Source organism: Lithobates pipiens, unplaced genomic scaffold (genome assembly GCF_037356315.1).
Source record: "Lithobates pipiens isolate NorthernLeopardFrog02 unplaced genomic scaffold, aLitPip1_a1.2 Scaffold_23, whole genome shotgun sequence".
Classification (NCBI taxonomy): domain Eukaryota; kingdom Metazoa; phylum Chordata; class Amphibia; order Anura; family Ranidae; genus Lithobates; species Lithobates pipiens.
The window spans coordinates 70,224,015-70,239,608 of record NW_027507785.1 but is presented as its reverse complement, the minus strand read 5'-3'; positions in this window follow the sequence as shown (position 1 = coordinate 70,239,608).

The following is a 15,594-nucleotide window of genomic DNA, read 5'->3' as shown; positions in this document are numbered from 1 at the left end:
GCAGTGCAAAGGAACCCAATAAAAAGGTAGATTGAGTCTAATTCCCACAAATCAGCTTTAAGTAGCCTGGTGTGATGAGATTTTCTAGGAAATATAGACCCATTTGTAGTCTGCAGATATGTTTTGTAGTCCTTTGCAACCAATCAGATTCCCTATTTGTAAGGAAGACGGCATACCCTTGGCTGTTAGAGCCAACACAGAAAGCTCTGGTTCTGACCCTCTCATCCCTAGTACAGAAAGAGAGGCTGCTTAACATAGAATCTTTTTAACATGAGCGTGTACAGTGACTAGAAGAAGATTGAAAAACTAGCACACTGGTTGCAGATTATAAAAAAACTCTCAAAACTTTAATGTGAATTAAGTAGTTTTGCAATCATTAGCAAAAGTTAACTTTTTTCCATTGCATCAGCGGTCCACTAACTCATTGTAATTGTCTGGAGTAGGTCTTTAAAACTAGATAGATCATGTGGGATTACCAGCTTCAGTCATTAGTTTCAACTAGGGACAAGTTAATCCAATTCAAAATCCTGCATAGAATATACTATACGCTCCAGCGCCTTAACTGCATATACCCAACCTCGTGGGCTGCTTGCTGGAGATGCTCTGGTACCCCTGCAGGCTTCCTACATATATTCTGGGATTGCCCACAGGTCCAAGAGTATTGGAGGGAGGTGACCCACTTTATCCAGGGGTTAACGACCATACCTATCCCTCCGTCAATCAGCATCTGTCTCCTCGGCCTTGTGGAACAACTGGAGTTAGCTAAAGCAATCCGCACTCTAATAGAAAGCTATTGTACTAAAATGGAAGTCAGATGTCCCCCCTACCCTGTCCTCATGGAAAAAGTTAATCTGTACAATGATACCCCTCTACAAAGCAACATATTTGTCCCAAGGATGCCCCCAAAAATATGAAAAAGTTTGGCACCTGTGGATGGACTCTGAGTCTACGATGGATGATCAACCCATTGGTGGATCGCCCTGGTTAGATACCCTCCATAATTACCTGCCCTGTTGAGTGCTGAGGTCCATGCCCCAGAATGGTGGAGTTAGTCCAGAGGTCATATGATCACACTTAATCCTAATTGTTCTCGTAACATCCAGCTCAGACAGAAGAGAGGGAGAAGTAGTCTCCTGCCACCATCCTACCATGTGAAACCCGGGTACCCATTTTGTGGTTGTTTTCTTTTCTTTTTGTTTTTTAGTTAAATATGTTTTGTTTTGAGATGCACGGTGAGTTGTAAACTGTTATGCACATGGCTATGTGCACCAATTGGCCGGGGTATGCCCCAAAGGCCCTGTTTTGTACCTTCACAGTGAAAATTTTCAATAAAAAGAATTTTCAAAAAACAAACAAAAAAGAAAATAGATAGATAGGTAGAGTTCTAAATATAAAATTACCATTCCAACAGTAATATATTATGTATTTAAAAAAATCTATTTATACATACAATTGGCATGAGTACCTGAATCGATCTTGATGTTATTCCCCATATTCTCCTGCACAGCACTGGAAGAAGGAAGGCCAACGTCATGCATTAGCCATGGCCGTATTGCTTTGCATTGTGCTGTCATTCTAAAGCTCACCAATTTTTTATTGAGTAGAGTACTGCCAACCTGGGCCACACACAGCTTGATTTTCGGCTAAATTCAGCAGAAATTTGCACAATTTGTGCCATGTATGGCTAGTAGGGATGAGCAGAGATGGATTCAGACATGGGTCCGAACCCACAGGAGCTATGCTGCTAGGAAGCTGTCACTACGGGCAGTTAATCATAAGCATCCAAGGCAATCCCCACCCTGCAACTGCACATATCAAAGGGGAGTGTAGCTGCGGGGCGGGGAATGCCATGGGCACATATGATTGGTTGTCCACATTGACAGCTTCCTGGGTTCAGTTTCATGTCCAAACAGGGCTGAGCTCATCCCTGATGGTTAGCATAAGGTGCTTTGGGCGTGTGTTGATAAGCGAATGCAGCTTGCTTTAAGTGCATTTCTCCTGCATCTAACATCAGTTTGAGACAATTCTGAGATCATTGACAGGCACATTTGACCTGCAGTTGGCTTTCTTCTAACCTGCATCTTTTAAACGGTATTAACCTGCTACAAAGTGCTTTGTCTTTGCCATTGGCTTGTATAGGAAGCAGTTTTTGGCACATTTAAAAGCCGACGGTCTTCCCAACGAACTCTCGGCAGAGTTCTGATGGACTTTCCAATTGAATGGAATTGGCCACACACAATCACACCAAAGTCCGATAGAACATCATGATGTACGACTGGACTAGAATAAGGAAGTTCCTAGCCAGTAGCCAATAGCTGCCCTAGTGTCGGTTTTTGTCCGTCGGACTAGCAAGCATAAACGCGAACGGATTTCTCAATAGGAACTGGGTCCAGCGGAGTTCCGGCCGAAAAATTTGAAACATGATCTATTTCTAAAGTCCATCAGATTTTTGGACAGCAAAAGTCCAATGGAGCCCACACACGATCGAATTGTCTGACGGATTAGTTCCATCGGACCTTTGCTGTTGAAAAGTCTGGTTGTGTGTACGCAGCATAAGAGGGTCATTCCTCCTATTGATCACCAAGCAGTATTCTTCCCAATGACCATCAACGTAGGGAGCATTCTCTACTGACCCCCGATATAAGGGGCTTTTTTCCCATTGATCTCAAAAAAATCTTTATCAGTGGTTTCCTAGGACCTGAAAATTATTTCAAGGGTTCCTGTAAGGTAAAAAGGTTGGGAAAGGCTGATACCATGTCAAGTGTAAACAATATGATTCCCCCACTGAATGAACAAGCTCTGCTAATCCTTTTCACACAAACCCAGCACTCTACTTGCGGAATCATATTAACGTGGTGCCAATAAAATGGCAAGTAACATGACTCACCAGCTAGGTCACCGATTGAACAGGCAGTAGATTGTCCAACTCATCACCTCGTTGGGGGTGGCACAGAATACCAGGAAGTAAAGTAACAGATGATTATCTGTCTCTTTACTTCCTGGTAAAGGCACCATTACAAATGTTGTAAAAATGTAAAAACAGATGAAGGCTATCATATTCATGGCTACTTTTCAGCTCTTTGTCCTTACTGAAAATGGCTGCTCTTTTGTATTCTCTGCCCATACTACACATGAAATATGACAGCTTAAAAGTATTAATTAAAGAAAAAGATGCATTTAAGGCTAGGTTTACACTTTGTGCATGTCAGGAGCGTGCAAAATCATGAACTTTCCCAACATGCATGGAAATGCTCTGCCCTTTAGCTGACGCCCAGTGGTACCATTGTTAATAACACCCCCACTCATATGCTAACGTGTGTTTTCATGTGTGCCAAACCGCATGGTACAGCAGCACTATATGGTTTAGTGTGGCTTGATTTTGAAAAAGTGTCAGGGGCTTCTTTTGTGTATTTCTCACATATAGGGCAGTCCCTTGAAATAATTGGGCTTGCCCTACATTCGACGCATGGACACGTGCAGTGCTCTGTCACACCTGTATGGTTTAAATGTAGTCTGAAGCCCCATACACACTATCAGATTTTCTGCTGATTTTTTCCATCAGATTTACCAAAACCATATAATATGAGGTCAAACCTTAGGAGTTTCAGTCTATCTGCAATCAGGCAGGCCCTTGCACTACATGGTTTTGGTAAATCTGAAGACAAAAGCAGAAAATCTGATCGTGTGTATGAGGCTTCATGCCCCGTACACACGATCGGATTTTCCGACAACAAATGTTGGATGTAAGCTTGTTGGCAGAAAGTCTGACCGTGTGTATGCTCCATCGAACATTTGTTTTCAGATTTTCTACCAACAAATATTGGCTAGCAGGTTCTCAAATTTTCTGCCAACAAATGTTTGTTGTCAGACTTTCCGATCGCGTGGACAAAAAGTCCACGCATGCTCGGAATCAAGTACGAGCTGGAGATATAACTAGCGCTCATAATGGAGATATCACATACGTCTTGTACGTCACTACGTTCGTAATTGTTGGCCAACATTTGTGTGACCGTGTGTATGCAAGACAAGTTGGAGCCAACATCCTTCGAACAAAAATCCACGGTTTTGTTGTTGGAAAGTCTGATTGTGTGTACGGGGCATAACAGTAAACATCATTTTGGCATTACATTGATGTTTTACAAAATTTTTAATGGTTCCTTTTTTAATTTGTACAATTTGGGTGAAGTTCCTCTTTAGGTCAGTGGAGCTCTACCAAGTCTGTGATTGGATAGTGAAGGAGCATCAGCTCACTCATGAGGCCATCTCTGCATGCTCAAATTGTTTTATCGGTAATTCATAGCACTGTGCATTGCCTTAGATCCTGATTGGCTTACACTGCTGTGCATTTCTTTCACAGGCTGATTGTTGATATGCAGAGGATTACAGCTGGCTTGCATAGGGCTATCATACTGGTTAAAACAAATCTTCTGTACACCGCAAGGAATGGGTTGGTGTTGAGTTAATGGTGGATCGGGATGGGACATTATGCCCTATGATTTCAGAACACTCCACACACTTAATGTCAGGCCCCCTTGAGATATAAGTCACCAATGGTTGACCCAACTTACCAGTTCTCACTTGGGTGGACTGACCCTTTTATTTTATACAAAATACAGTATTTAAAAACATTACTTATAACTTTTTTTGTAAGGCACTGATTTTAAATTATGTTTACTGGCCTTTCAAATATTTGTACCATACATACGTGATTTTTTTTTCTTTTAGAAAAAACATACAATTGTGTTGTGAAATGTGACCTGTTGTGACAGTAAGTGTGATATCTATTCAGTATAGTGATGCTTAAAATTTTGCAGATATGCTTTTGATAATTGTAAATATGTAACTGAGTGTATATTAGTGAACATTACATCAAAGAACATTACAAATATTTTTCACTTGTTGGATTTCAATGACTTTTTCCTCTTTTCTCTTCTACTTTTATGCATTGTTAAAAGGAAACCAAGACTTGCTGTTTTCTAAACGATATTTGCTAATGTTTTTAAAATGAGTTGACGTTTTTTTATAAGCTGGAAATATATTCTCCTGAAATGTAACTTATTACCAGGATCAATTTTTGAATATGAAAATCTTTTTCTTAATAATCTTAATAACCGTACTTAATAACTGTGCCATTGTAATGCTGTTTTAAATTTATGCATTTTCAATAAAAATGATTTAACAATTTACAAATGAACAATATTGTGTGGTTATTTAGTGATTTGAGTGAATTTGAGTGTGTATGGTGAGGATTGTGGACCTTCTTTTGCTTTTTTTTAATGTTAAGTTGAACCTTAAGAGAGATATAAAATACACATATAAATGCTATTCTGTATTCTTTAATACATTGTTACATTCATGTTTTCTTTATATAATAAAAACTTTTAGGAGTCATTGACACCTACTCCGAAGATCGCCCTCTTATCCATGCTCCCAGGCTCCATAGCTTCACAGAAACAGAGCTTATTACGCTTTTTTTATCTGAAGCACGGCAAATCATCCCCTTATTTTGAAAGGCGGATGTTATCCCATCATTATCATTATGGGTTTCCACTGTGAATGATATTATGTGAATGGAAACAATGTAAGCACTTGATAATGATTCTTTTGACAAATATAAAGTTTAATGGTGTATTTGGATCCATTTTTTTTCTTCTGATACCCTTGCAGGGATGCTCACTATACCGGGAGACTTAAACTCTGTTCCCCCTTAACACAGGTGGGGGGTGACTTAGCTAACCCCCGAGATTCTTTCAGATCCTTAGTACTGGTCAACTATGTTACGCATTCCCTCTGATTCTCCTTCCCCTTGACAACCGTTCCACAGTGTTTTTTTCATTATTTGATACCTCTCTGGATACAATGGATCACTTGGGCCTTCATATCTCACTTCCTATTCCTATTCTCTTTTATTATCCTTTCCTTTTCTCTTCTCTTCTCCTTCCCATCTTCCCTGCTTTTTTCTTCCTTTTCTTTTTTTTTTTTTTTTAATGAATAGTTGTGTAATTTTATGGTTTTACTAGGCAACGGCCTCCTTGTCCATCTTATGAGTCCAGATGCTTGAAATCCTAGTAGCCTTGCTACACGCATATTTGATACTCCATTCTTATGATGACTAATAAATTCTTTTCATTTGTGGTTTTCATGATTAGCCAGGTCCGCCTTTTGTAATACAACCCTTAGCTCATAATTCTTGCTTTAAGTATGACATGTTTTGGCGATAGCGATTACTGAAAAAAAAAAAAGTATATATATCCATGCTATGGACTACAGTTGCTATTAATAGCTGCTGCCTTCACTGTCAGCCACCATAAGGCGGATGGCAAAGATATATGGGTATCAAAGTGTAAGTGGACTTGCTTTTAAATAATGTCCTAATGTGTGCAGTGAATACCACGAAAATAAACAAATCAATCAACAAATTAATCAACAAGTGACACATTTCAAAAGTGCTAATTGTAAAATCATAATGCATAGGTTTTCATATTCAATATTAAGGTGCTATGTGCAATAAATCGATAAAGGTGCTGTAGTATAAATTGAACATTCAAAAATGCATAGTGTCATCAGATGAGAAATGTCCATAAAATCACAGCAAACATTTAATAAATGATTTCCGCAAGGTGAAACCAGTGCTGTGATTGCGTTTCACACTTGTGCCCCCCTTGTACCGCACTCACTGGAAAATCTCAATCCCACCAAGGTGCAACAAGCTTTCACAGTACCCCTGACTGTAATGAGGATTTCCATGGCTGGCTATTATGGTCTCCCCCACCCCAGTGTTATCATGAAAATACATCAATGGTACTCATAGCGTGACTCCATATAACATTGTTTATTTGTGGAAAAAAGTGAACACTTACAGGATTCCAGCAGGTAACAAGCTTCTATGGTATTAAAACAGGAAGTCTGGGTCACGATGCGTTCCATGGACTGAAACCGGATGTGGCTCAATGAAGCAGTAGCTCCGCCTCATGTGTTTTGTTGTGAGGACATCATCAGAAGTGGCACCATCTTGCTACACCATCCAGTTTAAATCGAATGCAGTAACCTAGCAACTCAGGCCCATGTGAGAAGCGGCCATCTTAGCCCTTTACACACGGTCGGAAATTCCGACAGAAAATGTCCGATGGGACCGTGTTGTCGAATTGGACAACGCGGTGACTTTGTCCAACCACAATGGGACCGTGACTTTGTCTGATCGTTTGTAGAGAATTCCGATTGGACAAAGTGCCACGCATTCTCAGATCAAAGTACGAGAGCAAAGCTATTGGCTACTAGGCTGAACGTAGTCCCGTCATAACAAACAAATGTCATCACGTTCTGAACGATCAGATTTTCCGACAACTTTGTCCGACAGTGTGTATGCAACACCAGTTTGGGACAAAATCCGTTGAGAAAAATCCGACGGATTTTGTGGTCAGAATGTCCAACTGTGTGTACAAGGGCTTAGAATGAATCCATGCTGTTAATTGGATATAGCTGATATTATGGGTACCAAGTCCACTTACCCTTTGATACCCAGATAGCCATTACTGTTGACTATTTTATTATTATGTCCCTTCCTTTGTTTGAATTGTAAAACAATCAAAACATGTTCACCTCTAAATTTATATTTTCCAAAATGCAAGCAGTATACTTAAATTTGACTGGATATCAGCCCTTGCAGACCCTGTACAGCAGAGCTCAGAATGGGAGAGGAAGTTATTTTTGCCTGGCTCATCACTAAGCTTCTTCTCCACTGTCCAGTGATAGGCTGGTCCATAACAGCCTAGGCTCAAAGAAAATGGGTTGAATGAAGTTGGCTGTTATTCAACCCTAATGCAGTGTACACACAACCAGACTTTCCGGCAGAAAAGGTCCAACGGTCTACCCGACCGACTTCCGAACAAACGGACTTGCTCACACATGAACGGACTAAAGTCCGTTCGAAAGTCGGTTCCTTTTGAACAATAGCCAGTAGCCAATAGCTGCCCTTGCATTGTATTTGGTCCGTTGGACCAGCATACAGGTGAACAGTTTTCATAGGAATTGAGTCAATTGGACAGATTTGAAACATGTTCTATTTCTAGGTCCGTCTGAATTTTTTAAAGAAAAACGATTGGACTATCCCACACACAACTATCTGACAGAATAATTAGGTAGGACCTATTGTGCCGGAAAAGTCCAGTTGTGTGTACACGGCATTAGACTGAGGACATCTAGCAGTGGAAAATAAGCATTTCAGCTGCATATGCTAACCAAACATAAATATTGCAGTAAAAACTGCTTTTTATTTTATTTTTTCTTAATGAGCTATTCATTTTTGTTTTATTATTGACTAGGGTTATGCTTTATGTGGTAAAACATTGTGTGAGCAGTTTAACATTATCTGCTTGTTGGCCATATGTTGAAGATGGAGATATATTTATTTAAAAAAAAGCAGTGTTTAGACACAGAGACAAACACCAGAAATGTGTTGAAATCATGTGCCGATCTCTTGCTATGGAGAACCCATTCACGTTTAACAGGCCAACTCCCTGGTTTCAAAACAAGCTTGACGCATTCTGCCCTCAAAGTGGAAAACTACTGCAAGTGTAAATAGTCTACTTCATAAAACTGTATGTGGTTCCTATCTAGAATAATATCATTCAGTTATCACTTAAAGAGGAAGTAAACCCTGATGGGTCTACTTCCTCTTTGATTCCCTGCAAAGGTAAAGCATAATGGACTACTATGCATCGCATAGTAGTCCATTATGTGTCACTTACCTGACACAGGAGCCAGCGAAGTCACCGCTGTCCCCTGTAGTTCCGAGTGTCCATCTTCTTGGTGGGTCTCGCTGCTCCAGCACTGTGATTCGCCGGAGCAGCGATGACGTCACTCCGGCGCATGGGAGCCAACACTCGCGGCATATCACCGCGATCTGCGGCTTACTCAGTGCGCCTGCGCACCGCTGTCTACGGCGCATGCGCCATAGACAGCGTTGGCTGTCTTCAGGTAAATATCTCCTAAACCGTATAGGTTTAGGAGATATTTCTTGGACCTACAGGTAAGCCTTAATCTAGGCTTACCTGTAGGTCAAAGTGGTTTGTAAGGGTTTACAACCACTTTAAAAAGGAAAACCTGATGGGTTTTACTTCTTTTTTTTGTTCCCTGAAAAGTAAAAGCATAATGGGCTAGTATGCATCACATACTAGCCCATCATGTGGCACTTACCTGAAAACGAAGATGCAATGTCCGCACTACAGGAAGCATCCATCTTTGCCCCTCTTCCTTCTGGGGTGTGGACTCCGGCTGTGTGACTGGCCGGAGCCACGTGATGTCACTCCAGCGCCCCCATTTTACGGCACTCGTTCACAGTGCATGCGCTGTTTACTTCAACGGCACACCTTATTCTAGGCTTACCTATAGGTACAAGTTCTAAAAAGGTGCTGTACAACCACTTTAAAACCCAGAGGAGGTTACAGGCAGGGCAAACATTTTAAAGCAGACTTGTCCATAATGTTTCTGTATTTGCCTTGTGCGACTCAGCAGTAATACTGTTAGTAAAGCAACATGCTGAATGCATGGACTTTGTTTTCCTGTAAAAATCCTACCAGATCTGTGCACTCTCAGTTATGTCTATATCCTTGGTCCTCAGTTCAACTGGTCAATGGTCAAGTTTGTTTTTTTGGTCACAGCCCACACACATGTCACTCCGATAATTTTTTTGAAGGGTGTTTAATGTATGTTCATACATTATGGTAGAGATAACATACCCAAAATGGTTCAGCTGTATAACCGGAATCCTAGGTTAGGGTTGCCACCTCATCCCTTTAAAACCGAACACATATTATTTGCACAGTTTCTGTGGCTGATTAAGGTGATAATTAAACTCACTTGGTTCCGTATCTGCATGAAATTAGTCTCAGAACCTGTGTAACTCATATGTGTTTGGGTTTAAAGGGATGAGGTGGCAACTCTATCCTAGGTGGACTTCACATATACCTCAGTGTACCAGTGGGGTCCCTCTTGTGCTTTAACAGTCCTTGCCTCCAGCAGACACACAACTCTTCAAGACAGGTGTATTCACCACATTCCTAGCACTACTTCCTGTCTTTCAGTGCTCGAAGTGTGGTGAATACACCTGTCTTGAAGAGTTGTTTGTCTGCTATAAAGATCCTGCAAAGACTGTTAAACCCTTCGGGCAAAGACCCATCCATGACCTGGACAAGAGGGACCCCACTGGTACACTGAGGTATACCAGTCCACCTAGGATTCCGTATATACAGCTGAACTATTTTAGGTTCTAAAGCGTGTATTGACCTAGACTAAACAGCGGGATCACACGCTCTAAGGTGAGCAGCTAATACCTAGGGGGGATACCAGAGTGTGAACACAGCTTTTTAATATTTTGATTGCACAACATCCACTGGATCGCATGAAGGATTTTGCAGCACTTGTGGACTGGAATTGTGAAATTTGCACAGCGCACTTTTTATATTTTTTCACATGCTTAATATATATATATATTTTCACATGCTTAATATATGTATGAACTTTTAGATTGATGTTTTATATTTATATGGACTTTTTTTTATTATAAGGATGTTATGATAATTTTCATGTGAGTGCACTTTATTTGTAGCATTGCATGTATATCGTAGCACTATTGTCACTTTATTGTGGATAATTTATAGTTTTTTTGAATATTTAATTTATAGCAAGCACTATTGTCACGTTATTTTTGAAAGTTTAATTTTGATAGCGCAGTGTACTACAGTATATTTGAACTAATTTTGCATGACTTATGAGACATGTATAACGCTAGCAGCTGATTCAAAATAGGAACAGTGTCTGTTAACCCTATGGAGGTACATAGTGGTGGCTCACAGGACATTGCATTATTTACTCAATTTTGTTGCCAGCTGTTTAGACATTAATAGCTGTGTGTTAAATTATTTTGAGGGGACAGCAAATTTACACTGTTATACAAGCTGTACACTCACTACATTACATTGTAGAAAAGCGTCATTTCTTCAGTGTTGTCACATGAAAAGATAGAATAAAATATTTACCAAAATGTATATATACAGGGTGGGCGGAAAATATTCAGACCCCCTTACATTTTTCACTCTTTGTTATATTGCAGCCATTTGCTAAAATCATTTAAGTTCATTTTTTTGTCCTCATTAATGTACACACAGCACCCCATATTGACAGAAAAACACAGAATTGTTGACATTTTTGCAGATTTATTAAAAAAGAAAAACTGAAATATCCCATGGTCCTAAGTATTCAGACCCTTTGCTGTGACACTCATATATGTAACTCAGGTGCTGTCCATTTCTTCTGGTCATCCTTGAGATGGTTCTACGCCTTCATTTGAGTCCAGCTGTGTTGGATTATACTGATTGGACTTGATTAGGAAAGCCACACACCTGTCTATATAAGACCTTACAGCTCACAGTGCATGTCAGAGCAAATGAGAATCATGAGGTCAAAAGGAACTGCTTGAAGAGCTCAGAGACAGAATTGTGGCAAGACACAGATCTGACCAAGGTTACAAAAAAAAGTTCTGCTGCACATAAGGTTCCTAAGAGCACAGTGGCCTCCATAATCCTTAAATGGAAGACGTTTGGGATGACCAGAACCCTTCCTGGAGTTGGCGGTCTGGCCAAACCAAGCTATCGGGGGGGAAAAGAGCCTTGGTGAGAGAGGTAAAGAAGAACCCAAAGATCACTGTGGCTGAGCTCCAGAGATGCAGTCGGGAGATGGGAGGAAGTTGTAGAAAGTCAACCATCACTGCAGCCCTCCACCAGTCGGGGCTTTATGGCAGAGTGGCCCGACGGAAGCATCTCCTCAGTGCAAGACACATGAAAGCCCACATGGAGTTTGCTAAAAAAAAAAAAAAAAAACACCTGAATGACTCCAAGATGGTGAGAAATAAGATTCTCTGGTCTGATAAGACCAAGATAGAAATTTGTGTGGAGAAAACCAGGCACTGCTCATCACCTGTCCAATACAGTCCCAACAGTGAAGCATGGTGGTGGCAGCATCATGCTGTGGGGGTGTTTTTCAGCTGCAAGGACAGGAGGACTGGCTGCAATCGAGGGAAATATGAATGCGGCCAAGTACAGGGATATCATGGATGAAAACCTTCTCCAGAGTGTTCAGGACCTCAGACTGGGCCGAAAGTTTACCTTCCAACAAGACAATGACTCTAAGTACACAGCTAAAATAATGAAGGAGTGGCTTCACAACAACTCCATGACTGTTCTTGAATGGCCTAGCCAGAGCCCTGACTTAAACCCAATTGAGCATCTCTGGAGAGACCTAAAAATGGCTGTCCACCAACGTTTACCATCAAACCTGACAGAACTGGAGAGGATCTGCAAGGAAGAATGGCAGAGGATCCCCAAATCCAAGTGTGAAAAACTTGTTGCATCTTTCCCAAAAAGACTCATGGCTGTATTAGATCAAAGGGATGCTTCTACTAAATACTGAGCAAAGGGTCTGAATACTTAGGACCATGTGATATTTTAGTTTTTCTTTAATAAATCTGCAAAAATTCTGTGTTTTTCTGTCAATATGTTGTGCTGTGTGTACATTAATGAGGAAAAAAAATGAACTTAAATGATTTTAGCAAATGGCTGCAATATAACAGAGTGAAAAATTTAAGGGGGGTCTGAATACTTTCCATCCCCACTGTGTACACAGTGCCTTGAAAAAGTATTCACACCCCTTGAAATTTTCCATATTTTGTCATGTTACAGCCAAAAATGTAAATGTATTTTATTGGCATTTAATGTAATAGACCAGGGGTATGCAACCTTAGATGTGGAGATCCAGCTGAACAACATGAGAGAAATCAAAGATCACCGGGCACAACATACTATTTTTGGGAGCTAACCTAGCAAGGCCTTAAAGGTATTAAAAAGTAAGGCAGTTTTGAAGAAAACTTGGGGTCAATTCACTCCGGGATCACGCGGTACTGCGGCACACACTCCTGTGCATTTCCCAAGTTTTTTTCTGTGAGGTGCATTTTGACAGCCCATTCATTTGAATTGGCTGCAAATCACACTGGAATGCAGAAAAAGTAATGCATGCATTCATTTTAAAAGCACGCGGCAGCAAACAGCGTGGTACTGTGGAAAACCATGCGATGTGGTGCCCACAAGCACACTGCATTTGAGATTTGCTTTTGGGGTTCTGTTACCAATACACTGGCACCTGCATGCAGATCACAGTGTGCTCACCAGTAGTGCTGGAAACACGCATGGAATGCATGTTTCCTAAACCACATTCTGGTGTGAACCGGCCCTTAGAAAAATATAATACAAATGTCAATGTAAAAATATGGACTTATCCATGTCAGGAGTAACTAAAGTTCACAGATCAGGAGTATATAGCCCGCATTAGAGGTCAGGATTATAGAGCTCTGCATCACAGGTCAGGAGTATACAGCTCAGCATCGCAGGACAGGAGCATACAGCTCAGCATCACAGGTCAGTATACAGCCCAGCATCACAGGTCAGGAGTATACAGCTCAGCATCGCAGGTCAGGAGTATACAGCTCAGCATTGCAGGTCAGGAGTATACAGCTCAGCATTGCAGGTCAGGAGTATACAGCTCAGCATCGCAGGTCAGGAGTATACAGCTCAGCATCGCAGGTCAGGAGTATACAGCTCAGCATCGCAGGTCAGGAGTATACAGCTCAGCATCGCAGGTCAGGAGTATACAGCTCAGCATCGCAGGTCAGGAGTATACAGCTCAGCATCGCAGGTCAGGAGTATACAGCTCAGCATCGCAGGTCAGGAGTATACAGCTCAGCATCGCAGGTCAGGAGTATACAGCTCAGCATCGCAGGTCAGGAGTATACAGCTCAGCATCGCAGGTCAGGAGTATACAGCTCAGCATCACAGGTCAGGAGTATACAGCTCAGCATTGCAGGTCAGGAGTATACAGCTCAACATCACAGTTCAGGAGTATACAGCTCATCCTTACAGATCAGGAGTATAAAGCTCACTACTGTTTGCCCTTCCCTAATGATCAGTTCCTTACCTGCTTGTTCAGACATGCTGCTTTCCATCCTCTCCCCTCACATCTATACAGAGTGCCTATATGAGATGTAGAAAATTGGCGAGGAGGATCACAGGAGTCAGTGAAGCAATGCTGCAGAGGGGCTGCTTGTGTGTGCTGCTCTGCTCAGGAATTAAGAAGGAATTGTTTCGACAGCGCGGTCGGCAGACATGAGATCTACCTACCACCCTCTCACTATCAATGGGTATATCACTACTGACGGGTTGCCGACCCCGTGATAGACCTATTTAAATGATAGAGACAGACTATAAACCAAAAATTCTGAAAAACACATCATAAAAATGTTATAAATTGAGTTGCAGGTCAGTGAGTAAAATAAGTATTTGACCCCCTACCAACCAACAATAATTCTGGCTCCCACAGACTGGCTACAGTATGTGCTCATGTGGTACACAGATTAGTCCTGTCAAATTAAGAAGATGCTCCTAATGACAACTCGTTATGTGTATAAGACACCTGTCCACAGTGACAAGACCAAAGAGCTGTCAAAGGATGTCAGGGACAAGGTTGTAGACCTGCACAAGGCTGGAATGGGCTACAAGACCATCAGCAAAAAACTTGGTGAGAAGGAGACAACTGTTGGAGCGATTATTCGCAAATGGAAAAAATACAAAATAACCATCAATTGTCCTCAACCTTTAGCATCATGGGATAAGAATAATCAGGAGAAAAGTGAAGGATCAGCCCAGAAGTACAATGATGGAGCTTTTGAATGATCTCAAGTCACCAAACAAACCATTGGTAACACAATACGCCGCCATGGATTGAAATCCTGCAGCACCCACAAGGTCCCCCTCCTCAAGAAGGCACATGTACAAACCCGTCTAAAGTTTGCCAATCAACATCTAAATGATTCAGAGAAGGATTAGGAGAAAGTGCTGTGGTCATATGAGACCAAAATTGAGCTCTTTGGCAATAACTCGACTCACCGTGCTTGGCGGAAGTAAGAAAAATGCTGACTACATTACAATATTCTTATACAATTTTCCTTTAGATTTACCAAAACCATATAATATGAGGTCAAACCTAAACACTTTCAATTTGTATGCAATCAGGCAGGTCCTTGCACTACATAGTTGAAGGCAAATCTAAAAGAAATTGAACAAGAAAATTGTATAATGTACGGCCAGTTTTAGAGATTCCTTCTCATCTCCTGGTCCAGTGTCAGTGGTGGGATTTCTTCTTCTTTTTTTTTTTCCATATAATTGAAGTAACACCTTTGATTTAATCTACCTTTTGCAGCCAAAAAAAACTATGCACTCCAAGAATTTCTGTAGCCCTCAATACAACAAGCATGATAAATAATTTCTTTACACAATATTGCAAAAGCTTTTTTTATTTCATTGCATTTATTGGTATACAGCTCATCCATTTTTTTTATGAAGCCTAGCAGTTGTCATGATTAAAAGTATGAAAGCATAAGCCAAGAATACAGAGCTGGTGAAAATCGCAGTGGCATGTATTCCATAACATTCAGAAAAGTTCAGTGATGCGCAAACTTTTAAAATGAATGCAGAACTCTCGGCACCTGAT